General features: G+C 44.7%; 1 long non-coding RNA gene and 1 other non-coding gene across 2 annotated transcripts in view; both read right to left on the reverse strand.

Moving 5' to 3' along the window:
- The window catches only part of LOC127150582 (uncharacterized), a 191,938-nt gene that overhangs the window by 134,390 nt on the left and 30,142 nt on the right, over positions 1–27,406 (reverse strand). The window lies entirely within an intron of this gene.
- TRNAW-CCA (transfer RNA tryptophan (anticodon CCA)) lies at positions 27,029–27,102 on the reverse strand. Its single transcript has one exon. It is a non-coding gene; the product is annotated as a tRNA-Trp (tRNA).

The following is a 27,406-nucleotide window of genomic DNA, read 5'->3' on the forward strand; positions in this document are numbered from 1 at the left end:
ATACCGGTCCGTGGTAGTTTCATTGATATGAGAACCCCAAGGGATAAGCCTTTCCCTACTAATTGAGCGCGCTAGTCCTACTCTCTTGAGATAGCTTAGTCCCCGTTAAGGTCAATCCTGAATAAGACCTAACCCGTAGGTCTCCTGTCTTCGCCCCTATCCCGATTAGTGAGAGCTTCCTATTTAGCCTCTTAATTAAACTACTGAGGCCTCTCGTTCAAGATCTTACTCATTCCACTCTTAGTTATTCTATGGAAACCTATCCTGGGAAAGAAAATGACTTTGAAGAAGAAGACAAGTCCTTCGGAGGCGTAGTGGGCTTCTCATTCAACTTCGAAGACTAACTGGAGAGAGAGATTCCTATGAAAGATCAGATCTCAGACTCTAAACCTGTCAACTGAAATACGAAAGAACTGACTCAAATCTTCGTAGACTGTTCCGACTCAGTCTCTTTCTGTCTGACCTTGCTACCCAACCCACTTGGAAACTAAGCAGAAAGGGAGGAAACCTAGCCTTATGGTTCTTTTCTTTTTCTTTGGAACTTCCTTCTTCGCTGACTCTGGATGGAACTCTTCTCTTTTGACTCATGAGCTACTTTCAAAGACTAACGGAAAGTGAAAGATCTTTCTCATTCAAGAGCTTACTCATAGCACGAGTGGGCTTGAGAGGTCGTGACCTAAGCACAATATGAACTCCAGGCTCGCTGCTAATTGAGAAATGATTGAGAGAGATAGCCTGGTACCCTAAATCCACAGAGCAAGTTGGCACCGCTACGTGGGATCCGCAATCCGCCATTGGCGTCAGGTAAAATAGACAATTTTCTAGTCAATATTCTTTGACCCTCCTTTTGAGTCTTATTTGCGCTCCCTCCGTTAGGAGTCATCCTTCTTTCTTATATATCTTCAGTCGCTTCGCTTCCGCGTAGAAGGAGTCCGGAGGCTGAATGCAAGATTCGTGCTTCTGCCGTAGGTATGTCTTCTCTTCCTTGTTCATTGACTTCTTTCTAAGCCCTGATTCATTGATTTCCTTGCCGCTCCTTTTGAGTCTTCCTTCCTTTCCGCTCCTTCGTCGTCTATTAATCGTCGGGCTCTGAACCTTATCAGTCGAGTACCTTCGCTCCTCTCCTTATCAGTCGAGTGGCTTCGCTCTGAACCTATATTTTTTTCTACGAGTACCTTCGCTCCTCTCCTTATCAGTCGAGTACCTTCGCTCCTTCACAGTCGCTTCGCTCCGCGCCTTGCCTCCGTAGGCTTTCCTTCTTATTCCATATTCAGGACCTCTGAATTCTACCGCGTAGTGGGTTCTTGGACTTTAGGCTTTCCTGTAGCTCCGTAGCTTACTAATTAAGCTACTCCGGACGAGGAGTCTGATTCTATTCCTTATTAACTTCCACTAGGCTGCTTGAACTTCTTAAGTCTTGTCTTATTGCCTCGGGTTCCGGACCTCTCAATAAAGAGACCCGACTCAAGACCCGCACCAAGTCTTGTTCTTCTTCTTCCTGTTGTTGGAACTTCTGCCCTTGATTCCCTAGCTGACTCCTCCACGGAGAATGACTCGGCCGATACAGTGACAGTCTCTCCTTATTCCTTTATTCCTTTTAACCTGCTTAACCTGCCTCTACTGCTTACTCGTCCCGACCTCCGAGCTGAGTCTCGAGCTGCAAGACGGATTCGATCCTTAGATTTCAGTGCCACCAGGATACGGGTGTTGGGGTTCTAACCCTAGCTTCTCATGGAACTACTTATCCCCGGACCAAGTCTCTTCTTTATGACTGCGAACCCGCGATGAAAAGCAGGTCTTTTTGTCTTTCGCTCATCAGTATGATACCCTTCAGACTCAGAAAAGACTGTTTTAGTCTCGCAACTGCATTCCGAAACCGCGTAGTGGGGCCTTAACTTCCTCTCCTGTGAATCTCGTCTTTCATTTCAACCTGTTCGGAGAGCTCTTTCTCTCTTCAAGTGATAGCTTTCGGGTAGTCTCTTTCATAACCTATCCCTCGTCAACTCAGTAAAGCCTATCGACCCTACTTTTGTATCTGATGTATCAGAGTTCTCGCTGACTCTTTCAGTTACCTCGACCCGACTCAATCCGGTCAATCCAGTCGAGCTGACGATTACTCTTCCGAGACTGACTCTTTCTGTCTCGCTGCGTCAAATTCCTCTGACTCTTTGGAAAGGGATCATACTCACTGAATAGGCTTCGCTTCTCAAATTCTTTGAACCTCTCCAACTAGGGAAGTCTTCCGCTTATTATGAGACAGCTACTACGACGAAAGCAACTTCATCAACCGATGAAGACCCATCCCATCCGGTCGAGCTTAGCTCTTCTCAACTGATATAACTACGTCTCCTTGCTCCGCTCTCTCCTTTGTTCCTTCCTATCCGAGAAAGATTCGGCTGGCTCCTATGAATACCTCTCCCACTCAGCAGCAAGGGCTACGGCTCCAACCCAACTCAGACTGACGGGAAAGTCTTCATGTAGAGTTCTCGCTTGACTCAAGCCGACCGATCTCATTCCTCTTTCTTTTCAAGGAATCTTTACAAGGTTCCTTCTGACTCAAGACTGACTGAAAGGGGGGACTCGAGATGCTATTCAGGAAAGATCTCATTCTCAGTTTCTCTTGAAAAAGGGAATTCTCAGTTCTTGCCTTTGAGTCTGAAGAGGCTAGACGACCCACCAGATTGACCTTACGGGGAGGCCTCTTGTCCTAATTCAATGTGTTAAGCAAGGGGCCTTCACCGGACGTAAGGCACTGGAGGCAAGGTTGTGATGATTACGCCTACGAACCTAGGGCAAGGAATATTGAATTGAGCCTACGTACGGAGGGAGCCTCTTGACTCAAGGATTCCATATGAACTAATCTAATCGGAGCCATGTGGAAATTCTTTTCCTTACTTGGTAAGACGATAAGTTACTTTATGAAATAAAGAAAGATCAGATTTCTGAGTCTTGATCTCCTTTCGCGGCCATTGCTTTGGCTAAGAAGAAGTTCTTTTCATTCATTCATTACATTAATTCAAGCAAAGATTCCCAATTTCACGAACAAGAAAAGAAAAAGAATAAGTGAAGAAAGAATATAAGGATGCCTTGGAGCCGACCCTTTTTCATCTTCTTCTGAGAAATCTCTTTCGAAGGCTTAATGAAACTACCACGGCTCTAATTAAGCTAGGACGGACCGGGATAATGATAATCAAGAATCAAGCTCAAAGGCGCAATTATTAAGGGGTCCAGATGCGTAGAAGGAGTCAGAAATCCATATAAAAACAGGCTCCTTCGTCGAATAATAAGGGATAAGTCCTGATTTTTTCTTGAGGGCTTCGATCATTCTTTTCTTTTCTTTGCTTTTCATGATTTGAATTGGACGTGAATGAGAAGATGATGTCAGTGATCCACGTAGCGCTTCAACCTTTCTTTCTTCTTTGATCCTGATAATACAATTGAGAATATCCGAAGATTCATTCTTTCTTCTTTCTTTTGCTTGCCCGCGAGGAGTTCAGTCCTTTCGGATGGAAGGGAAGCGCATATCGGAAAGGAATCGGCCATCTATGGAAAGAATCAACCTTCTGCCTTGTCTACTGCCATTTTCATATATTTCAGAAGAAAAGAGAGAAATTGAGGATTGGGGTCTGAATAAGATCGAAAGAGAATGGATAGGGCTTCGCAGTCTTGCAGTCTTCTTCTTTGAGTAGAAATTCGGTCGATATCGAGATGGAGCAAATACCTGCTAGGCCGACCCCTTTTCCTACTCAATGAAACTACCACGGACCGGGACAGGTGGAGGTCACTGATCCCATGCCATTGTGGCGGGAACCACTGAGGCGCTTTGAATCTCATCGGTGTGGAATACAAGTGCATCCAAGCACAGCGCAGCCGGGTCGAATGGGCTGGGACCGAGAGATAGAAGAGTGAAAAGACTTGTAAACATTGTCCCGGTCAAATTGAAAAGAAGCAAGAAGATGAAACCACTCAATTTCAATTTCAGAGCTTAGAAGACGTGGACATATTTCGGATAAAAGCATTAGCGGAGGAGAGCGAAGAGATGAGGACTGAAGCTTTCCTTAACTCATCTATGTGACCAATGCACGGGATGCTCGCTAGCAGGGGGATTGAAGACCAGGAGGTCTGAAAAGGCAAATTCAGGCATTTTCAGGTAAGCACAGTATCAAGACCTATCGGATTTGATAGAAAGAGTATTCCATTACTATCCTCTTCTCCTTTTTGACTCAATTCAGAAAGACGGGCTTTGACGAGGATGCTCATTTTCATCAGCCAAGGTCAAGACCTGCAGTCCTACCACGGAGAGCACCCAATTCTTGAGACGTGAGGGAAAATAGGATAGGTGGGAGGATTGACCACCCTGATCCTTGGTCTGACTACTCGAGTGCGCGCGCTTAGCCTCGAGGTGCTTGCTTTGGTGCTAAAAGCTCAAACTAGGCTCAATTCGGAAAAGGAAGAAATTCCCACTTGACCCATTCGCTAGCATCATCGGATACGGCAAATTCTTCTGGGCGGGAGATCATTCCTCGACTCTAAACTACCCTGTGCCTATTTGGAGCCTGTATCGGCATGCATAAGAAAGCCCACTACGCGCTTGTATCGATCAACGGATCTTGAATAAGGGCTACTGGAAATGATCGGACTGCCCCTACGCGCCGATTCCTCTCTCTTTCCACTGAAAATGACCTTGCGAGAATACTCACCTATCCCGACCAGTCTGATAACCATTATTCATGAAATACCTTTCCCCGAAGTGCATTCTTAATAGAAAAGGCTTTATTGAGGAGGGCACTTCTTGCGTAATCACCCCTTCGCCCTTGGTCCCTTTTCCTTAGGCCGGGCGGGGAATGAAAGCGAGACTGCCGATCCAAGAATGAAGCTTGGCGGTATTCCTTTTCTTTACTGGTCGAATGAAAGAAGAGATGCTTTCTCAGCGCCCTCAGACACTATAACTTCTGGCATCTGCGGATGAGGTCGAGACTAAGAACCTCCTATCGTCTTCCTCTTGATGGAGGCATGTCTGAGTTCTTCTTAGTTCTAGGGTACCTGTCGAAAGGACTAAATACAGATATCTTAATTACCTACCTTTGATTTGAGGATCTTTGTTATCTACGACTCTCAAATTCTTTGAGCAAGGCATCCTTATCTTGCTGGTAGGCTTTCCTTCCACTAGGCTGCTTGAACTTGTTGACCTCTTTATGGAATTGCATTCTTCTTGGATAGGAAAGGAAGAAAGAGAAGACAAGACGGATCCTTCTACGTCCGGACTGACGGCTTTCCTGACTGAACTTTTTCTTCTTGGATAGGCTTTCCGATTATTTTGAGGTTCTGGATAGGCTTTCTGGAAAATAGTACTTGAGGTTGAAGAAAAAGCAGGATCAGTTTCAGCTTTTCTTTCTTGCTGCGGAAGTAGACAAATCTCTTTATAGAGAAGATCGGTAAGCGCTTTCATGCCTTATTCATTCCTCTTCTCTATTGATTTTAGAGAATCGTATGCTCATAAACTCAGTCGCCTCAGCCGAAAGAAAGCTGAAACTTTCTCTAGCCTCTTTAGTTCGCCGACTTAGGAAGATGAAGGACATTCGTCCTGGGAGATACCTCTTCCACGCCCTACTGACTTCTTTCTTTCATTCCTCTTCTTGTGCCACACTCCGACTTCACTTCTCGCTTTAGAAAGATCGGGAAAGCTTCTTGACTCATTCTCTTATCTATAAGGATTCCGACTTCTCGATCACTGATCCAATTTGGGATGATAACTGCACTTATGAAATGACTGAAAGACTCAGAACCCTAGGGAAAGCCGTTGAAGATCCGGAAGGCACTATCGGCTACTAGAGAGATATAAATGTCTGCCTCCCTTGAAAGCTCCTGGTGCTCCGACTATCACCGCCTCGTTGCGTCGGATCAAGATCGGGATTAGAATCCACTGCAAAAGCAACTAAGTCAAGGCCTATTTGCTCTGGATCTACTGGCCCGGACGCTTTTTTCATCTATTCCACCGCAAACAAGCGAATATACTACTGGCTTCCGCTCCTTCTGTAGTTATTGTTCTCACCTCTCACTACGCCACCGGTCCGTGCTAGCTTAATTAGGGGACTGGAACTGCTGTAGCATCTGGCACTCCCCAACCTTTGATATCGAGAAAAAGAAGAACTTTCTTTGCCCTATCTTTGAGCTTGTTAGAGTCCTAACCTTGTCTGACCGCTCCGTGGGTTCGTAGGAAGAGTTGGTATGAAATAGACTAGCAAACTGCTATCACTTTCAGAGAGAAATTGACCATAGAGATCTCGGAACTGAGTTCACCAGTCTTGGGGCTGGGGAATCCTACCTCTTTGAGGCATTAATGAAACTACCACGGACCGGACGAGTCCTTTCTCTTGGACTTTCAGTGGATCAGTTTCGGAATGAAAGACGCACGTACCGGTTCTTGCTGTCTAGGTTGAAGTTTCAGGGTGATCGACTCGCTTTTCTTATTACAGAAGAAGATTGATTCCACGCATTAAGACGATTCGGAGCATTTGATAAGACCATGTGGAAATTCTTTTCCTTAACTCTTTTCCCTTTTTGGTTGAATTTCTTCTGATTTATGCAATTAGTTCTCTCCTTCTCTCTTTAGTTATGATCGGAAAGGAAAGGTCTTTTTGGTAAGACGATTCGGTCTCATTGATAAGGACATATGAACTAACTAAATAGTAGGTTAGCTTTTCAGGAATGAATACGGAAGAGAACCGAAACTCAAATTCTTTGAGCCTTATATCTTATCTGAAACTTGACTATTCAAACCGAATCGGTTCTTTCAATTTCTGATATAACTCAGCCATTGATCTCATTATTAATAAGTAGTTTCTTAGCTCAAATTCATCAAATGCTAGGGCGAGACTGGTCCGGAGGACTGATTCATAAGGCAGTCATGAAAAAGATGTAAAAAAAGGACTATTATCGTTAGTAATTCAAAGTCTCTAAACTCCGATTTTTTCTCTTTCGCTCCTCATGGGTAAAGCGCTTACCTTCCCCTAACTCATCGGGAAAGCGGTTAGACTCCTGAACCGAGGAAACTCTGTAAAGCAGTTCCACTCCTCTCCTTCGTGAACTCAGTCTCGTCTTTGTCCTAGTCTATTTCCACTCCACTCCTATCTTTCACTCGAGCAGGGTCCGATCCAACTAGGGTCAGTCAAGCCTCTTTCGATTACCGGGCAAGAGCAATTCACTGATTCGCGGGTCAATTAAAGGGTCAATCCAATCCGGCCGGGATAGCTTCCTTCGCCTCTCGGAATTTCATCGAGTCGGACGAGAATAGTCTTCTACTAAGAAGGAAAGCATCTATTTATCCTACGTTGAAAACCTATTCTTCGCTACGGGGCCTGTATTCATACCTTTACAGGATAGATTGAGATACCCGGCACAGGAGAGCTTATCCTTTTGGTCTCGTCTATTAGATAACCTCTTTAGTCGAGCTAGTCCCACTCGCTACGGCAAGAGATAAGGAAAGAGCCCTTGCACTCCTCCTTACTGTCCCACTCCGAGAACTATGTTCGGAGTCTACTCTCCCCTCGGAAAGAGCCCACGTAGCGGTCTCCACCCTCCCACTCCACTCCTACTTACTCTGACCTCTCGAAGTATGATAACCTTCCCTTCAGAAAGTCTGGAAAGACGGATGACTCCTACTGGTCAATATCTGGTCTGGTCGTCTGGCTTCCCCCTTCTCTGCCTTAGCAAGTTCAAGGGAAAGCGAGAATTCCACAGAGAAGACTAAATCAGGTTCAGGGGGAGCGAGCGCCGAGGCTAATCTCCTTCACTATCTCGAATGGGAGAGGTCCTATTCTTTCCTAATAGTGCATCACATGCCTTTCCAGATGATAGATGAGGAAATCCTAAACTCCCGACTAGTCTCGCTTCTGATCCCAGGGATGGATAATATTCCACCTGAGAAAAGTCACCCACGGGGCGGTTCATTGGTCGTCTTTTAGCTTCTTGCTCTAACCTAAGATGGGAAAGAAAGCTCTTCTTCTTCATGCTTCGAGGTGGGATTGATGGGACGGAAAGAGCACAAGGAGGCAAGATTGATCATCAATAAAGAACTCGAGGTCTACAGTCTTCAACGGATGCCGCTCCCCTCTCGCCTTTGCCTAGGCCTCTGCTGAATCGCTCCTCTTTTGACTCCGCTTTGCTCTTGGTCTGGGATTTGAGAATCAGACTTGCGAGATAGCGAGATTGAATGCTGGGTAGTCCCCATTTTCACCCTTTGCCTGGGCCTAGGCGCCTATTTCAGTGAGCCTTTACTCATAGGAAGGGCTACTGATTCCATTCCGTCTGTCTTACCAGAAAGCCTATTTCAAGGAATGCAGAATGAAAAAGAATGAAAGCATATTCACCCGTACTCTCCAGCTGCTATGGCGCCAACCATTCATTCAAGCCCGATTCCTTTTCGCTTCTCAATTTCTCTTCGCTAGTTCTTTCTTTTGAAATCCGCGCAAAGACTAGTTGACTAGTGGTATTTCTACGAAATGGATCTTCGGATAAGAGAAAACTCCACCGAGATGAGAGAAAGCCCCTTGCCTCTAAATTAGAGTCAAAGGCATAAATCAGGATGAAAGATATATTATGATCAGGCTAAGGAAAAGTCAAAATTGACGAGATCAGACTCAACCTCCGTGCCCAAAGGGGTACGTACTGATTCCCCGCCTCGCCCCAGAGGAAAAGAAGAATTACGGAAAGATCAAAAGCAAATATTCTTTTCTTCCATTCCACGGTCTTTTCGATGCGAGTGGAAAAATTCTCGTATTTGATGAAATTCCTCTTTTGGATTTCTTTCTTCCTTCATTATGATGAGGCATTCAAGGTGCGCGCAGATGGGAGGCCCCTAGTGCAGGAGCGGAAGGGAAAAGTGAGAAAGAGAGAAAAGCTAATTCTTCTTATTTGAAAAGAGGTGGGAAGAATCTGATCTTCTTTCTTCTTCTTCATATCTTCTTATAAGTTGAGAAGGGCTCGGCCAGCCCTTGCCATTGAGTCCTCTTTATTAAGTTCTCATCAGTGGTTAGAACAACCAGTGTAGGAGGAGGAAGCCCCATCCGCCTTGAATGAGGCAGATTCTAAAGCGAGGATACCATCCCGCGAACTCATACTTACGGGAATGGGAGCAAGACCAGACCTTGAGAAGTGCTTGAAATTGATGGAGAAGTTCTTATCATAAGTAAGCACGCCCCTCATCGAAGACTTTTGGGACATACCGAGAGGAGGGAAAGACGGATAAAGGCTTAATGAAACTACCACGGACCGGGAGAGATCGTCCGCTCTTGGCTACCGAATTCCATGCTTTGCCTGATTTTTTCCTTGTTTTAGTGGTCCTACGTCCCTCTTCCTATGGTCGAGCTACTTCTGTCCCTCATCTGGAGCTTGATTTTTCTTATTCATTGAGGACCTTTGAAATTCAAGCAGTGAGGACTAGCCTTTATTCATTGATTCAGTCGAGACCTGTGGTCTCATTGATAAGGAAGGAAGAAATGTCTTAAGCAAAAAGTCAATGAAGAAGGCGAAATCTAATATGAGAGAGGCGCAAAGAATTTGCGAGTGAAATGAAAAAAATTGGATAAGCTACGTAGGACGAGTCAGAAATCCATATTCATCTGATAAGGAGAGGCGAAATCTAATATGAGAGTTGAATGAGACAAATCTTCGTTGACGTAGGAGAAACTGAAGGAAGAAGAAAGAAAGCAAGCTACTTTGACGCCGTCCTTTTGACTCTTTCTTCCATATGAACTTCCAGAAATTGAAAGAAGGGATTCGCCGACAAAGTTCAAGATCAGAGAATCAGAGCTGAAAGCCGATACCCTAAAGAACCTATTCTAAGACAAAGCAACTTAATAAACTGAGACAGGTGTTGGCGGTGCAAGAGATCAGTCTGAAATTTCTTCCTGTCCGGACTAACAAGGGAGAGGAGCATTTTGCCTTCCTCTTTCTGTGCTCTCTCCCTGCTCAACTGCTCAAGAATTTTCTCTCATCAGATATAAGTCGATAAGAAAGCTAATAATAGAATCAGAGCTGAAACCGATTCGCCGCGAAAGGAATGGCCTAGAAATAGGAAGAACTCAAAGTCCTCCCTTAAAGAACCTATTAGCCGACAAAGGGTTTGACTTCGACCCCTAAAAAAGGTATTTGAGTCAGTAATAGGATAGAACTACTTTCCTTAGTTCCTTCTACTGAAAAAGGGTGAATCTTCTTTCTACTAATTAGTAGGGCAGCAAAGAATATATGGGTAAATCACTTTAAGGGAAGCTCGAAGCCGATCCCTCGGTCCGAGAAGAAGAAGAAATCCGATCCCCGAACCGATTCGCCGACCCCTTATAGAAAGGTTCCCTCGGAACCATACCAAGAGGAAATCTCCGAGCCCCAGAGGGAAAGCCGATACCGATCCCCTCCATCTCAAGGAAGGAAGCTAATCGTCCGCGCTTTCTATTATTATTTGGTTGGGAAGCCTCATCCAGAGTCTGCTCTCGCTCTTGCTTTAGTTGTTCCAGCGGAAGATGATGCTCAGTCTCTTGTTCTTGATAAGCTTTGATTATTCATCTCCTTATTTGCAATCTCATTGATGATAAAAGATAAGAGAGTGAAATCTCTCACTCGGTTTCCGTACTCAGCAAGAAAGTCGACAGACAAGAGGTCTCGACTGAAAGGAGAGAAAGCCTCATCTCTTGAATGATAAGGCTTGAAACTGGCTGGACTCCCAATTTCTGACTTTCTTTCAGTTGACCGCTTTGGATGACAACTTCTTCCCGGACATTGCTCAAACTGTCCATTTGACCTCGTAAATGACTGAAAAATGGGTGATTTGACCTTCTTTCTTGGCTAATAACCGGGATTTAGGCTGATTTTGAGTCCATTTTGAACCACATGAAAAGAGGATGAAAGAGGTTCAGCTTGCTTCTGCCGAGTGCGTGGATCACTGACTTCATCTTCTCATGAACCTCAATGAACAAAGGTTGACTGAGACTTTCTTTCTATACGCAAGTCATTCCATTCTAGTTCCAGGAGAGGCGCAAAGAATATTGGCCTTCGAAAGAGAGGAGAAAGTGCTCATTAACTCGAATGAAAGAAGCGTCTTTCAAGGCAAGAAAAGAAAGGCAGGGATCTTGTAGTCCTCACCCATTTATTTCGGTAAGAGTTGACTTAGTAGGGAGAAGAAAGTCAAGAAAAGAGAGCTCATTAACCAAAGATGCACATAAAGAATTCCCTATAAAAGAAAAGAAGCTCATTAAGGCAAAGATGCACAGGTTAATCTCTTTCCTTATCAATCTGAAATCAAGTTCCGAACGTCCTTAATTGGGCGGGAGGGATCCGATCAATGAAAAGATCCTAACTCAATGAATTTGATTGATAGATGTACATCCACGAATTTCAGATAGATCCATTCACCGAATCATTGAGAAAGTGGCGAGAAAAACTCTTTGAAATAACTTGTTGATCCCTCTCCCTTCGCAAATTCTTTGCGCCTCTCCTTTTTGTTTTTGAATTTCTTGGCTTAGTCTGAGCTGAGATCGAAATATACCTACCGCGTAGTGGGCTAATCTTCACAATGAGTGCAAGTATGAGGAGTTTCATCCCCTTTATAGCATATGGCAGACCATTCCGGTACTAGCCTTCGTATTCTTTCAAGAAGCCGATAGCCAAGTCATATGATTGCACCCCCCATAGCCCCACGGAGCGGTTGATCGGATCAAGGGAAGAGAGAATACGAACTGGAAGTCAGACGGAGGCTCCTTCAATCTGACTCTGATCATTCTGGCTAATTAAACTACCACGGACCGGAAGGAAAGCCTAGCCATAAGAAAAGATAGGGCTTAGAGAGATTCCCCGACTCTGAGACTGTTCGGAAAGAGAGAATTGATGAGGCTTCTTTCGAAACTGGGACTGAGTTCGCCCGAGAGACGAATAGAAGAAATCACGCATAATCCTAGTACCGAAGCAGGCAGGCAGCTGGAGACCCACGTAGGGCTTACGATAGCAAGATGGATTCCGACGAGACTGATGAGATGATACTGATGACTATGAAAGATCTCATTTACGGGGTCAAGGGTCAAAGAATTTGAGATGAAAATCACTCCATTCAGATTTCCTTTTGATACAGTGAGTGAGTACCAATTTGACGGGGCCATCTTTGAAGAACTTCTGACTCCTCTGTATGATATAATCCCAGAATGACTCATCAGATAGGATATGAAAATAGTGAGATTGACCGTCCTACTCTCATTCTAGGAAAGCATATTCTATGTCTATAATATGATATTCAGTCCTATTCTAGTGGGTCAGTCCTATTCTAGTGGGATAGTCTATGAAAACCTACCTTCTACGCGGCAAAACCAGTGTAAAGAAAGAGAAGTGTGCTTTTGCTCGGCATCAACTTCCTGGGTCACCTTATATGGAAAAAATGGAATGGATGAGGATAAGTTAGGAGCTATGAAGGAGTGGAGAGCCCCCACTTCTGTGAGGGAACTACCTTCCTTCTTGGGATTGGCTAATTAGCCGATGAATTTCAGGATTTTCAGGCTGCGCCCTTGACTGAGTTCTTGAAGAAAGGCACGACCTGGAAATGGCCAATCTCAGACTGCGGCGAGGATGATGAGGGGTCCTGTCCTCGGATTGGTTGACGTATCTAAGCCCTTCTTTCAAGCCTTTTGCTCTCGGGGGCGTCCCAGTCCATAGCTTATGAGAGCCGGAAGCTCTGCGAGATATCAAGTATAAAGAAATGCTTTGTCTTTGAATCTGCGGTTTGATTCCTAATGCAGTCGACCGCTCCGTCTTCCGCTCCGGCGGCTTAGCACCTTGTAAACTCTTTCAGCTTGAAAGGGAAGAGGGATCCGTCCTGCTGAACCTATGATTGGCTTTCATAAGTAGTAGTTTCATAAAGAGCGATGGGCGAATACCTGAGACAGGATAGACTATACCAACCGACTATGGCCCTTTCTTCCGATTTGCCTTGAATGTGAATGAATGGGTGAATTCAGGCATTATCAGCGGGTTTGGGCAATTCAAAGAAAGATAAATAGGCCTCGCCCATTTTCTACTAAACTCAGGCAAGAGCAAGCAAGAAGAAAGACAGGGAGAACTGGTCTTGATTTCGTATTAATCGGTCTCCCTCCTAATCGTATTCTCTTTCCTATTCCACTGGTGGAATAATCACTATCCCTCTTCTCTCCTTCTCAGTAGAGATATGAAAAGCGATCGACGGGCCGGTGATTGCTTGAGCTTGATTCTCGTCCTGGGGATCATCTCTTTAGCGGCTTAGTAGTCATCCTATCCTGATCATGCTAAAGCTTGAAAACCGAGTGAGAAGCTACCTTGAAAAGAGTACTCCTGAAACTGGTCCTATCTGGCTCCCTTGTAAACTAGGTAAAGTAGCTACGCTCCTTTCTCTTCTCTCGCCTTCTAAGTCTGAGAAATTCCTCCATCTCACCTCTCCGCCCGTGATAGTCTTGATAAAAGAGAGGAGTCTTTCCTCTCCGATCCTCAACTAAGTGGAATAGATAGAGTGGAGCTTTCTTATCGACTTATATCTTCCCCCTCAATGATCTTGAGCCCTCTCCTCAATTACGCCTAGCCTTTTGGCAAATCTTATGGGAAAACCTCCTCCTCCTCTGTCCTCTTCCGCGCCTGGTCCCCTTCCTTCCCCGATCTTCTCAGTCTCTCTATTCTAAGCGCGTAGTGGGCTTTTTCCTTCTTATTCTAAGAACCTCGTCTTCAGACCTTCCACTCGGCCGCTCTCTCTGTGAGGCTTGAAAAAAGCGAAGAGAAGGCAGTCAACCCCGCAATCAACTCAGTCTTCCCCAGCAGCCCGAGATCTTCTTCCACTCCCTTGCTCCCTTTCGTACTTATCTTTATCTGTCTTCTTCTTCTTCCCATTTCATTCAGATGATAATGGCAGAGACTGATTACGATACGGAAGAGCTACTCTCTGACGGGAAAGCTGCCAAGGCCTGTCGAGACTTCTGACTCTGGATCCCTGACCTTTCTAACCTCACCCCCCTTCCGATCCCTACTCACCCACGGGGCGGAATCTGACAAGAAGATCGATCAGTCGCTTGCCCTTTGTTCTAAAGGATAATTAGCCGGAGTTTTGATCCGGGGAAAGGCGTGGGAAAATCGAAGAATTGTAGCGCAACTTTTCTTCCGTAGTTTGGGACAGAGAACAAACCCCTAAATTGAGAGGACTAGGGAGCCTACCTTTCTCTATCCCATTACTAATGATAATAAGTGCGAAGACCAAAATGAGACAGTTAGCCGCCTTAGCTTAGCCCGCCTTTCACTCTATAATAGCAGTGGCCACTGCCCTCACCTTCAGGTCCTACATTTCCTAATCAATATTAGCTCGGGTTCTGGAACAAACTTTGATAGCGGATCAGTGATCCGAACAAGGCCTTCCTTCCTATACTCAGAAAAGTCCTCTCAGCGGAGTCTATCAATTTCATCTACCCAGGTCCTATCGTCTCACACACGCACACATATTTCCGCATCCTCAATTTCGACTATCTTACCTATAGTTCAAACCGCCTCAATGAACAAGGCTCCGTAGCTTATGAAATAACTCGACTGAATCAATGAACAAGGGTTGCGAAAGACTTATTCTTCCAATGTGAAGGAGCCTGAATGAACAAGGGAAGGAGTTGACGAAGCTTTCCAGAGTCATTGGAAGTTGGACTATTAGGCAGCGCGAACTATATCTACTTCCTTATTCCACCAGTATTCTAGAGTGATAATGAAGGATCGATAACTAATCCATAGTTTTCTTAGAAGGAGAAGGATCAATGAATTCAGCCTTCTCTCTTCCAGAGGTTCAGTCTCGACTCTAAGTAATCAAAGTCAGCAAGGCGAGATGGGAAGACTAGGTTCTAGCAGTTGAGAGAAGAAGGGAAGCGAATGCAAGTGCAAGATAGGAAGTTTAGGCGCGGATGGATGCGGGTTGATGAGCAATCTTGGCCTCTCCATTAAAAGAAAGGCAGGCAGGTAAGGAGAGTAGTCACGACCAGGAAGAAAGGGCTTTTCAGATTCATTCACCAGAAATTTGATAGACGGGCCCAGGGCAGGGAATAAGGAAGTAGCTAGACTAGGTGGGCGCCCAGGCGTGAGCAATTAAACTACCACGGACCGGTATTCAGTCTTAGTAGAAGTGGAAAGAAGAAGGTCATATATCTTGAATGAGAAAAGATTCCCCATTCGATCGTATATGAATCACTCCCTAAATGCTTGCCCAGGGGATAAGATCAAGCCCTTGTTCATTGAGTTGAGCTGCGGATGTATGGTATGTGTAACTAAAGACACCTACTAAAGGATTGAGACATTGTACCACTCATTTTCCTTTTTGACCTCTTTGAGAAGAACTAGAAAGAAAGATCAAGCCTAGCTACGTGGGTCACACCAAAGGAATAGCTCCCAAATTAGCTGCTCTATCTAAGATAAAGAATGCAATTGTTCACTCACTTTAGTCACTCATAATAGACTGGGAGGAGAGGAAAGGTTCTATCTATCGGGAGATAGTGCTTTCTAAGAAGAATCTGGCTACTTAAGAAAGAAGAAAGGCAACCTACTAAGCAGGTCTCAGCGTAAACAGCGGGGATGGTGCGTGCGCGCCCTCTACTAAGGCCCTGTCGAGGAACCTCATTCTTCCTTTTTCTAGTCCTCTCAACTGAAGACGGAGGATATAGCGCCTTGTGATTCAGCAGAGGTACGGAGTAGTGTGAGAGAATCAAAGTTCCCCTCGAGCTAGCATTATCATTCCTCTTGTCCTTGTGGAGGTATGGAATTGCGTGCCTGCCTTTGGGGTTGGGGCATACACCGATCGGCGAATGAGAGGCGGAGTAAGGAGTTGACCCCACTACGCGCTTTCACTCTCAATCAAGGGGAAATACGTGTCAATCATTACAACCCTCGGATAAAGCCACGCTTTTTGCCTCAGTCTCATTCATGGATGAAACCCCTAGAAGGTCGAAAGAGATGAAAGAAAGGCCTGTGAAAGGAACTCCTCAACCGCGTCAGGAGTCTGACCTTGATTCAGAGTTTCCTTCTACAGTCACTGAAAAACCGTGGGAATAATCAACCTACTAAAAGGACAGAACCTAAAAAAGACTGAAGAAGACAGGAGGGAGTGCAATCAATGAACAAGGTGTAGCTTTCAGTGGAATTAAGCTAGTCCGGACCCTTATTTAATCCATATTAACCTGTCAAGAGGACTCCGGAGGTTATGAAATAACGAGAAAAAAAACAAAGAAATTCATGAATTGAGAATGAAACCTATGAATTTTTGTAATCAACGACCTTCAAATCCTTAGCGAAAATGAACAATTTGCTAGGTTTTGACATAGGGAAGAAGCAACTTTTCAAGTCAAATGCCTGATTTTGAACTCTATTTTCGTTATATAGAAAGATGAGAAAAAGGACCATTTTGCAAGAAAAAAGACGGGAAAAGGCAATGAAAGAAGAAAGCCTATCAAAGAAATTCACATAGTTTGATGAGAGTTCTAGTTTCTGGTCCGGATAAAGAGAGGAGAAAGAAAGTCTTTAGTTTCAGGCTGTCCGCTACGCTTTCGCTCCTCTCCTTTCAGTCGAGCCGCTTTCGCTCCTTATTCAAGTTCCATTCAATATTCCCAATTTCATAAGAAAGATTCCCGGTCCGTCCTAGCTTAATTAGAGCTTGAAAAGGGAGAATGAAAAAGAGAAGAAGGGCATTGTCTCAGTCAATCAGTAAAGCAGCCCTTCTACCCCTATCTATCTGAGTTAGCGCTTGAGGCTAGCTTCGACCCGGACCCTTCCTTCTCGGGCACAACTGGATCCTACTCATTCAACCTATGAAACTGATGAAAGAAGATCGAATGACTTTTGCTTACTCTTCTCAGCCGCTGCCTCTGACTTGATCTTATTGATTTCTTTAGGGCGAGTCATCCCCGGTCTCGCTATTTTATCCCTCTCTTATAGCTCTTGAAGTGAGACGGATCCTTCTATTTCGGGAACGGGACGAATTCCCCTTTTCCTTCTTTGAATGAGAAAAGATTTTCGGCTCTTCTTTGAAGATATAGAAGATATATGCTCAATCGAATCTAGCTCATTTTCATGCTCAAAATTCATCAATATTCTTTGAACCTTTGACTTCAAACTGAAAAGATGCAATTCGGACCGTCATTGAACCTAGAAATGACTGATATCTTCCGGGAAAGAAGCTTCTCTTACCGACTCCTGAATCTTCCCCTAAGACCCCTACCGTCCGGGGGAACCTATAGTACGCAGATAGTAGGCAGAATGAGTTCCATCAAGCGAGGCGGGAAGATCAGTCTCTTTCAATGCCTAGCAGCCCGAGCGAATCTCATCAGCACGCACAGCCTATCCAGCCAGAAATAGGAGAATGAATAGACTAGGCTGGTCAGCAGGAGGAAAGCGCGTAGTCGGTCTTTTCCCAGGAAGAAAGTGGCTCTCCTTACTTAGAAGGAGTGGAACCGTGGAGAGGTAGGGAATTCTTACTAGACGCCGTTGAAGAAAGAGTTTCGGATGCCTCATGCAATAGGGAGATTCAAAGCCAAGGCCAATGGAAAGCCGTAGGCAGGCTCTCAGAAATGGAGGAATGAAATAAGTCGACCTTGATTTAGTAAGAGGAAGCTGGAAGAGGAATTGAGTATGAATAAGTTCATAGTTGTAGAACGAGAAGGAGAAAGCCTTGTGTTAAGCAAATTCAAGATCTCTTTCTCATCCTTTCTTTCTTTGCACCCTCATCAGAGAAAATCAGATATAATATCTAACTCATATTAGATTTCGCCTACGAAATCAATCATGAAAAAGAACCCATGAAAAGATCTTTTCTTTCTTAGGGGTAGGGGAAATCCATCAAAGAGTCAGGGCCTATACGGGCGAATGAAAAATGGACTCAACAATAGACTATATATATACTATTCTATCTCTATTTATGCTATTTTAGTGAGAAGCAATTAATGGCATACATTTCTTTTTTCAAGTCTTTCGTCATCATTAAGATAGGTCGTCTTCTCAATATTCTTTGAACCTCCGGACTCTAAAGCTCTCCTTAACAGTCGGCTCCTGTCTCGGCCATACTTTGTAACTTCTTCTCCTGCGCTCCTTAACAGTCGCTTTCCTGGGTTTATTCTGTATTTAGAGAATGGTTAGGAAGAAGTCAATCTTTCAAAAGTAGCACAGTCGTCTTGGTCCAAAGACTCTTTCTTAGTGGGTCGCCTAATTCATAAGGGGAAGCAAGTCCACTGCCCAACGGCCTCTGGGGTACCTCCTTGTCAAGCTGCTTTATCTCGCGGCTTCAAGAACTGAAACTCCAAGAATCAGAACTGGGACGGCGGATCCCCTTCCCTGCCTGCAACTTTCCTTCGTCTCACATTTCTTCCTCTTCCCGCGTAGTGGGGGTCGAGCTCTTTTTCTCGACTTCTATAACGTAGTCTCGCTCCTTCGCACCGCCCAATACTGTGAACCGCGGAGTGGGAGGGGATGATACGGTATTTGACTCTCAAAAGCCAGGGTTCGGCTTACAAAGGAGGAAGAGAGGTCAAAGAATCCAGTCACATCAAGGTTCAAAGAATATTGAAGCCCACTACGTATTCATGATGACGAAAGACTATCCAAAACAAAGGTATGCTTCGACCAAGTACCGACTGATGAAGTATAGAATTCATACTCATTTTGATAACTTATGAAAAAGGGAATCAATCCCAGCGAGATCTCCAGCTATCGGCGCATCGCTTTCATCAGTGGATCAAGATCCGCCCCTGGATGGGAATTTTCTTATGTGGCTACCTCCAAGCCTGAGCCTCTGAATTCAACTTTCATCAGTGGCGTCCCCGTGTTGAAGTCGCTTTTCTTCTTTTCTTGCTATTTGCTATTATTGAACGAAAAGACAAAAGAAGGATTCCAAACTCATTCACAAGAGGAAAGACTGAGAAAGTAAACTCGACACACGAGGTTCAATCTAATATGAGAAGGCGCGAAGCGAAAGGCATTTATATAATATAAAAAGAAAGGAAGGAATAGTACAAGTCAGAGAAGAAAGTGAGAACGAAGACGATCAGACGACCACCTACGGCAACTCTCATATTAGATCTCGCCTGAAAATATGAGAATTCAGAGTCCTTTCGCTTTCTTGATTCAAGCCTGATTATCATCATTGACTCCTTATCAGTCGACTTGAAAAGAACCTTATTATTTGGAGAGTGATTTCATAATGCCACTCCTGAATTAGAATATTATCAGGAGCCCTTCAAATTAGTTCATTCCACTAATATGGTCCGGAGGATAGGCTTGATTTTCACAATGTAGATGTATCAAAGATGGAACTCAAAGAATCTTTCTTCATGTTCAGGTCCGAAGGCGTAGAAGGAGTCAGAAATCCATATTCACCTTCAAGGATCAAAGAATTTGAGAAGCTCATTGAATAAAGACTCATTTCATAAAGAGCAAAGAATTTGCGAAGAAAGATTCGATTTTGATCCGGAGGACGGGTCGGATCGTCCGATTGGGTCTGAAGGTCGGGCCGAGTGGGAACTGTCCCTGATTTTCTTCTTTCTTCGGTTGCTGAAGGAGAAGCTTTCGTGGCTTTAGCTCTTGCTAGTCGCTTACGGGAATGAAATCTTAGCCAAATAGGCTGATCTCTCCCACTCTCCCTCCCAGACTCTTGACCTTGATTTGAGGAAACATTCCAAGAGTGAAGCAGATTAAGAGGAAAGGGTCGTAGCATCCGCAGAGAGTTAGTTGCGCCCGGGGCAATGAACACACTTTGATTTACATCTAGCGAAACCCAACGAATACAGAAACTTCCACAACTGCTTTACGCACAAGACGAACTTCGACTGAAACCTCCACTGCCACAACCGCTACGTGGGTTCCCTCCTTCTATATATTAGTGGAATTCACAAGTCCTTCGCAAATTCTTTGCTCCTGATTTTGAGAGGTTGAAATTTCATTCTTTGAAAGGATAGGAGAGGATGCGAAAGGAGCTCGACGAGAAGAGGTTATGGAATAGCGAGACCAATCCATAAAATCAGAGGATGCCTCATCCGCTGAGGCGGAAAGGCTGAGATCTTGAGTCAGTGGCAGCCTAGGCTTGATCTTGATTTTCAGACTCTAGTCTGTCTCGGTTGACAAAGCCAGGGAATTCCCAGTTTCTTTAGTAGTCTCGATCGGGGGGTTGGAATATGCTCCCCAGAGCAGAGGTCTGATTCCGGTCGGTATTTCATTCAATAAGGAAAGATCAATGAAGATCCATAAAAGAAATTAGGGAATTCCTTTCATTATCTCTTTTGATTCTCCGTTGAGGCAGAAGCAAGAAAGAAAGATCGACTGAGTCAAGTTAAGTCGGAGCAGCTATCCCAAGGGAAAGGAGTCGGTAACAAGAATGTTCATGAGTTCCAGAGTCAGCTATCTTAGTTGGACTACCCTCCAGCTCAATAAAGAAAGCACTACCCTCTAATTAAGCTAGGACGGACCGGAAGTTTAAGCAGCCTAAGGCGCGAAGCGAAGCGACTGGTCTCATTGATAAGGAAGGAATTTGATGAGTCCGGTAAAAAAAAAGAAAGGCGCAAAGAATTTGCGAATAAAGGCTCGACTGAAAGGAGAGAGCCTGAATTCCACTATCAAAATCTGAGAGCTTTCTCTTTCTTTGTATATGAATTATAAGGAGGTTGCTAAGGCGGCGAATAAGTTGATATTCACAACTGCTCAGAATGCACCCCGAAAAAATGCACCCATTCACTGAGGCCTGATTTCAGAGGTCTCGGCCTCTCCCTCTGCAATTCGGCAACTGTCCATCATACTCCCATTTGTAGCTCAGCTTCATTCTCATTTATTATCTTCTTTGTGAAAGGAAGAGCATCACATCAGGGAAAGGATCTTTCACCCGCTAATGGTGGATTCCGGGAAAGGTCTGAATCGCTTTCTATAGGTTGCGAACTTGAAGCAGAAGAAGGAGCCCGTGGATGGGAAGTTAGTTGGAGAATTCCTTGCTTTCTTTTAGTTGATGGATAAGTTCTTCGCTTAAAGATCGTAGAAAGCCTTTTTCGGAAGAAAAAGAAGCTCCCTTTCTCCCCTCCACGAAGAGGTCCGGTATACCAACCATCATATCCCCTCATTATCTCAGACTTTTGTCTAAAGAGATGAGAGAGCCTCTTGGTCGATTTGTCCTCTCGTGGTTGTAGTTGGGGAGGCCCTAGTTCTACTTGCCAAACCACAAGAAGACCTTTCTTGAGCTACCGCGTAGTGGGGACATGGAATCGAGACTCCATATGGGTGATCTTATGAAAAGGTCAGTGAAATCGAAATACCTCCGCGACTTCCCTCCCGGGTCTCACGTGGGTACCCTTCTTGTTTAAGGCGGTTCCGAATAAGCATGATCCGATTAAGATAAGACCGGAAAGGAAGGGGGATCGTAGTCTTTTTGTAAATTGGAAATCAGAGATATTGGCTCCGACCAGTGTATCGGAGTAATCCGGTACTATTGGGTACGCACCAGTCCTTTTGGCCTATTCTGCTTACAAGCTATTTGCTTTTGACCATTTATTGAATAATTATTATGTGCTTCGCGCGGCCCTCTGGTACCAGCTTACCTTGGGTCCTCAATGTTCGCATCACCTTAAGGGTGAGCCAGTTCAGGACCTGCTTGCTTATGATCTACATCACCGCTTACGACGAGGTAGACTTGCACCCTAGAAGGCGCGGGAAAGCGCCGCATATTTGCCATGGGCCCGATCACATTTCTCAAGGTCCCATTGAAGGACTGCTACTCTTTTTCTTTCAAGAGTGCAAGGTGGCCACTTTCAATAATGAATAATATGATGGTCTTTTGGGGTCCAACCATGTCCACTGCGATCGTCGACCTCACTCTGGGCCTGAATCTCTTCTCCACCGCGGGGGAGTCCATTATAGGCTTTGTGTGTGGTCAACCCCCACGGAGCGGTTATTACTAATACTGGGCACTCTTCTCACTATCCCACCATTTTCTGGTGTGGTTAGCGGCAGAGCAGGTTTACCCGAACCAAGGGCCTTGAACCCGGTCCACCCTTGGGCTATGGACCTTCTTCGGTCTATCAAAGCCGTCGCTAACAAATACCAAGAATGATGTAGGAAACTTGGAGTGTCCATTTGGGAAGAGTCTCCGCTGTGATACTGGATGCTTTGAGTTCGCCAAGAAAGAATTTCTCACTAGTGGGAAAAGCAAGATTCATCTTTCCCCAGTCTCATTGGTGGATTTGCCTTCCGCCAGGTCCATTCAAGGTCTTTGTCAGCTCAGTCACCCATACTCTGTTACCAATTCTTGAGACTGGGCAGCCCGTTCTCGACTCTATTCCTCCAAGCGATAACGAAAATGGGAGCGCTTGTGGGTCGCTGCAAGAAAGCCTATCGGTTCATCTAAATTGAAATTACCCTTGCTTGGAATGGTAGGGGTAACCCGATCAATCCCTATTTGAGGGGGCAGATAATAGAGATCTTGAGACGGGAGCTTAAGCCGAAAGAACTGAGACTTGCTCCATCAGAGTTCTTCACCAGTGATAGTGATGAAAGCATGCGTTAGTATATATACCCTTTACCGAAATTGGCTAAATAAGCTGGATGGGTAAAGTGCTATGCTTTAGTTCTGATCCTTGTCCCACCATTGCATCACTCTGCACTTGATGCTCCCATCATCGGCACGATGTGGAAAGTACTAGATCCGGACACAGATCGGATCAAGTATGGACTGATTTTGAGCTCTTTTCATATTCTACACAAGAAGAAGAATTTCATTTTGAGTCGATTTGGAAGGAAAGCCTATCAATGAAATTCCATAAATCAGTCCGACTATCCTACTAGGTAGGGGGATTAGCAAGAAGGAGCTCAGCAAGCGATTTCATTCCCTTTTCTCGCCAGTGATCGAGAGCTTGAAAGAGGTTCAAATGCGGAGGCAAGACCACTTCTGTCCCCCGGATATAGGTCTCACCCGAAATAGACTTTTCTTTGACCGATATGTCTTGGATTGGATTCAGAAAAATGCTTCCTGCGCATAGACTATTACAGTCTTGCCAACGAACCTCCTTTTGATCTTGATCTTGAACCAGCTATCTCTAACTTTCCTGCTGTCTTAACTGATGAATTGCCCAGAGCAAGAGAGTCAAGCATATCGCATATCATAGTAGTTATGGGGTTGAGGGAATATAGTATAGAATTAATAAGCTACCACGGACCGGGTTAGTGGAATTCAGAGGTCCGACTATCCACTAGGGAATGGAAACTAGCACTTACAGCCTTAATGAAACTACCACGGACCGGGAGAAAAAGAGGTACTGCATTCATATCACCTTCTTTGTGAGAAATTGAATATCACGAATTCCAACTTGATCAAAGGCAGAAGAAATTACACTCGTTGGAAGGGAAGCAGGCACTAGAATTGCATGTATCCCAAGGCTGTAAGGGCACTCACAATTAAGCTTTTTCCCACAGGCTCGAAAGCTGAAATGTGCCTTCTCAAATTCTTTGAGCCTCCTCTCAATGGAACCTAGAACCTCCTATCCAACTCAATCTCCAGGGATCGAGATTTCCTTTGTGGCGCAGCCTTACTAATTCGTATTCGTTTTTGAAGACATAGGCTTGATCTTTCTTCTTCTTCTCTTTTCTTAAGGGATCGGGGGACTTTGTTTTGTCCTCTATGAGCTGGTATTGCACACGAGCTCCTCTTGAGTTGAGAACTCTGATGAAATGAAACTACCACGGACCGGTCTCGCACATTCATCCATTTCTGACTTGTGAATAGAGAATATTCTCAAATCTTAGCTTAGCAAAGAAAGAAGAAAAGCGACTGCTACTTCTTCAAGAGCAGCCACAACGGATCTAGTCTCATCTTCCCCTTTTCATTCTGCCACAGAAAGAGCGACTTTCTCTCCTGCAACTGAATTTATCTACGAGCCCCAACCTTCGCTCTCTGGCTTGAATCTCTTGGACCCCGCGCACCCGCTGCTGATTGAAGCTCCTGGAGATGGATCTGACGCTTTCTCATTCCCTTTCTCATATTAGATTTCGCCTTTCTTTCGATCTTTTGATGTTCACGGGTCCTCCGGTTCAGGGAAGAACTCGACTCCCACGGGGCCCTTCTTTGAAAGTCGACTGATAAGGAGTCAATGAACAAGGGCCCTTATATTATTCAATGAAATAACTCGACTCAAAACGATAGGGTGCGAAGGAGCGAAAGCGGCTCGACTGAGGTTAGGAAGGAGAGGAGCGAAGGTACTCGTAGAAAAAAATATAGGAGAGGAGCGAAGCAGAATCAAGCTACGAAGGTTCAGAGCGAAGGTACTCGTAGTTTCAGATATAGGTTCGAAGAAAGTCGACTGATAAGGAGTCAATGAAGAAGGGCGACTCTTGAAAATTCTGTGAAGGAGCCCTTCAAATTCAGAATTCCACTATTTGTTAAGGAGTGCAAGTCAGAATCCTTATAGATAAGAAAAGGAGTCAAGAGGACGCGCGAAGCGGAACGCATATATATAAGTTCAGAAGAGAAAAGGAGTCCTTCGGACGGAGTGGGGGAGTGCAACTCATGAAATTCCACTACCACTAATAGGACCACTCAAAGTTGCAGACGAAGGACTGATTTATATCCATATTAAATTAACCCCTTTGCATGAATTTGCCTTTGATTCCATTTCCCTTCTACCCAGTTTAGCCGTCAAGGTCGAAGACAGAAAATGGGTTAGGGTGCTGGATACACGTCTCGATCCAGGCGTCTCGGTCTTATTCATTCCTTGGACCACTTCCCTTCTCCTTACGAGCGGAAAGCCTTAGATTATTCTCTATGATAATAGAATGCAACTCTAAGTCTTCTGTCTCATTCTTTGAATTTCGTTCTTTCTTCTAGTCATGAAAGAGATCAATGAAAGACATGTGTTAAGGAAATGCAATGAGAAGTTTTTGTTAGTCTTCCACACCTCGTAAACTCTGAAAATGTCTTGAGGCTAGGGCGTCCCACTAACTGAAAGAATGCTACATCGAAGCCTTTCCGCGGATGAGGCATCCTCTTTCAAGCTCCTTATCCTTCCACAAGATGCCACTTCAACAAGAATGAACTCAAAAGTAGATGACCAATGAACCTCCCTAGGCTGTGCAGACCTGCGCGGCAAAGCTTTCACGAGAAGTCAATGAACAGGGGCTCATAAAAGAAAGCCCCCAGCCGGGGACCAGCGAACTCCTTCTCTCGAGTCTATCCCTTCTTATCCAGATGTAAACTGAACTTTCCTTGAACATAGGATCTGAGGTTATGACTATGAGGCTCGTGCTCTAATGGGTTCAGGCATCACCGCTAGCGATAGTCGTAGCCAAAACCGCGTAGTGGGGTTTTGACATCTTTCCGGATTCAAACTCCGTATAAACAAGAGCAAGGACAGCTACAAGAACTTCCGCTACGCTAGTTCTACCGTGCTGTCCTTTCCTTCGCCTAAGAAAGAGAATGATAAGGGCTCCAGATGAGTTGACCTCTCGCTTGTCTACTTTCCCTCCTCTCGACCGATTGTAGAGGGGATAGGAGTTTCAGTCAGAAGCAAGCCGAGTAGGGGAGGATATGGAAGATCGTCGTAGTAGCTGTCTCACATGTCTGCGCTCACAATGGATCCCTTGAGTAAGATAATTCAGACGAGAAAAGATAAAGGAGGGGACCTCTCGGTTGAATGATTAGTTAGTTGAAAGATCGATCGGGTAGGGTCCGGAGGACGAATTCATTCCACTCAAACTTTCCCAAGGCCTAACTGACTCTATTTTCTCAATAATATATGTCCGATCCAACCTTGATATTTGCCCATCAAGAGATCTATCAAGAGCATACCGATGAAGATGAGGCATCCTCTGAAGGAAGAAGTGCCTCTCGCTCTCTCTATTCATACCTTTCCTTTCTCTTTGGAAATGCAAATTCAGTGAACGTATTAGAGTGGCTTTCGGGCAGGGACAGCAAGACCTTTTGGCTCTCTTTTTGTCTTATCGGAATCACACTATTTTCACTCCTATAGCGTCTCCAACTCCCAGCTCTGAACTCAATTCTCAGTTTCATGATCAAGTTGAAGAAGCAGATATCTGTCTATCCTTCTAAGGATCAATGAAGAAGTCAATTCCAAGCCTATCCTTCGTCCAAATAAATAGAAAGCAGCCTAGTGGAAGGAAAGCCTATCCAATTATAAGGAAAACGGAGCGGATGAATGATTTAGTAGATTTGGAAGAAAAAGTCATAATGGAAGAATTGAATTTTGATGAGAAAGAAAAAACCTACGGCAAGGTTTGAAGCCCTTGTTCATTCAGGCAAAGCCCTATCCATTAACCCCACGGAGCGGGAAGTCTCAAGCAGAAGTTTCTTTGTTAGCATCCTACTCTCTTTTTAGGGATGTCAAATGCTCCGACTAACCGGGACCGAAACTGGATAAGAAAATCAGAGGTCGCGCCCGCCAATTAGGCAGGCAGGCTGATTCAACTCCTTCCCTTGTTCATTCAGGCTCCTTCAAATAGTTCAGGGAGAAAGGTTGAAAGGCGTAGTGGATCACTGACATCATCTTCTCATGAACCTCCTTTTCAAAGAATGAAAATCAAAGAATTTGCGAAGGACTGATTTGTTCATTCCACTGATTGTAGTAGACGAAGGACTTGTTTATATCCATGTAGACGAAGGACTTGTTTATATCCATATTAGCTTCCTTTTAGTGGTCCGAAGGACTTGTTTATATCCATATTCACGGCGGATTTTGAGATCAAAAGCGAAGACTAGTCTTTTTTCTTCCTTATTAGAGTCAGTTCTTTCATGAAATAGGTGAAGCAAGCTAAGCCACTGACGCACCCTTTCTGCTAATTAAACTACCACGGACCTATCCCTTTTGGCTCGGCGCACTTCCCCTACTTTTGATGAGAAAATGGACTCTTTTCTGGAATCCTGAAAGTCGAAATCTTGTAACAAAGGCTCAAAGAATGATCGGAGTGGATGGATAGGAAAGAGAGTTTCAGGCCCCACTCCGCGGTCTTAGGATCTCATTCATTCAAGAATCACGCTCTGTAGGATTTGAACCTACGACATCGGGTTTTGGAGACCCGCGTTCTACCGAACTGAACTAAGAGCGCTTTCAAATACGACTATCAAGGATAACCTTTGACGAAGACCTTTACCGTACCGCCGATCTCGCGCAATTACAGTCGTCAAAACCTAGAAAGCATATTCGCTCCGACCTCTCCTTTCTCGTCTTATTCCTTTCCGCGTAGTAGGAGTCTTCTTCCTCTCCTTTATCTTCGCGCCTTCAGTTTCTTCATCTTCGTCTGAATGGCTGTCAACTCAATGAACAAGGGCTTGATCTTTTTCATTTCAAGGTTTTAGTAGGTTTATTTGGAAGCTTCTGACAAGTTTGAGTGGTCCGAAGGACTTGTTTAT

This window comes from Cucumis melo, chromosome 8, assembly GCF_025177605.1.
Source record: "Cucumis melo cultivar AY chromosome 8, USDA_Cmelo_AY_1.0, whole genome shotgun sequence".
NCBI lineage: Eukaryota > Viridiplantae > Streptophyta > Magnoliopsida > Cucurbitales > Cucurbitaceae > Cucumis > Cucumis melo.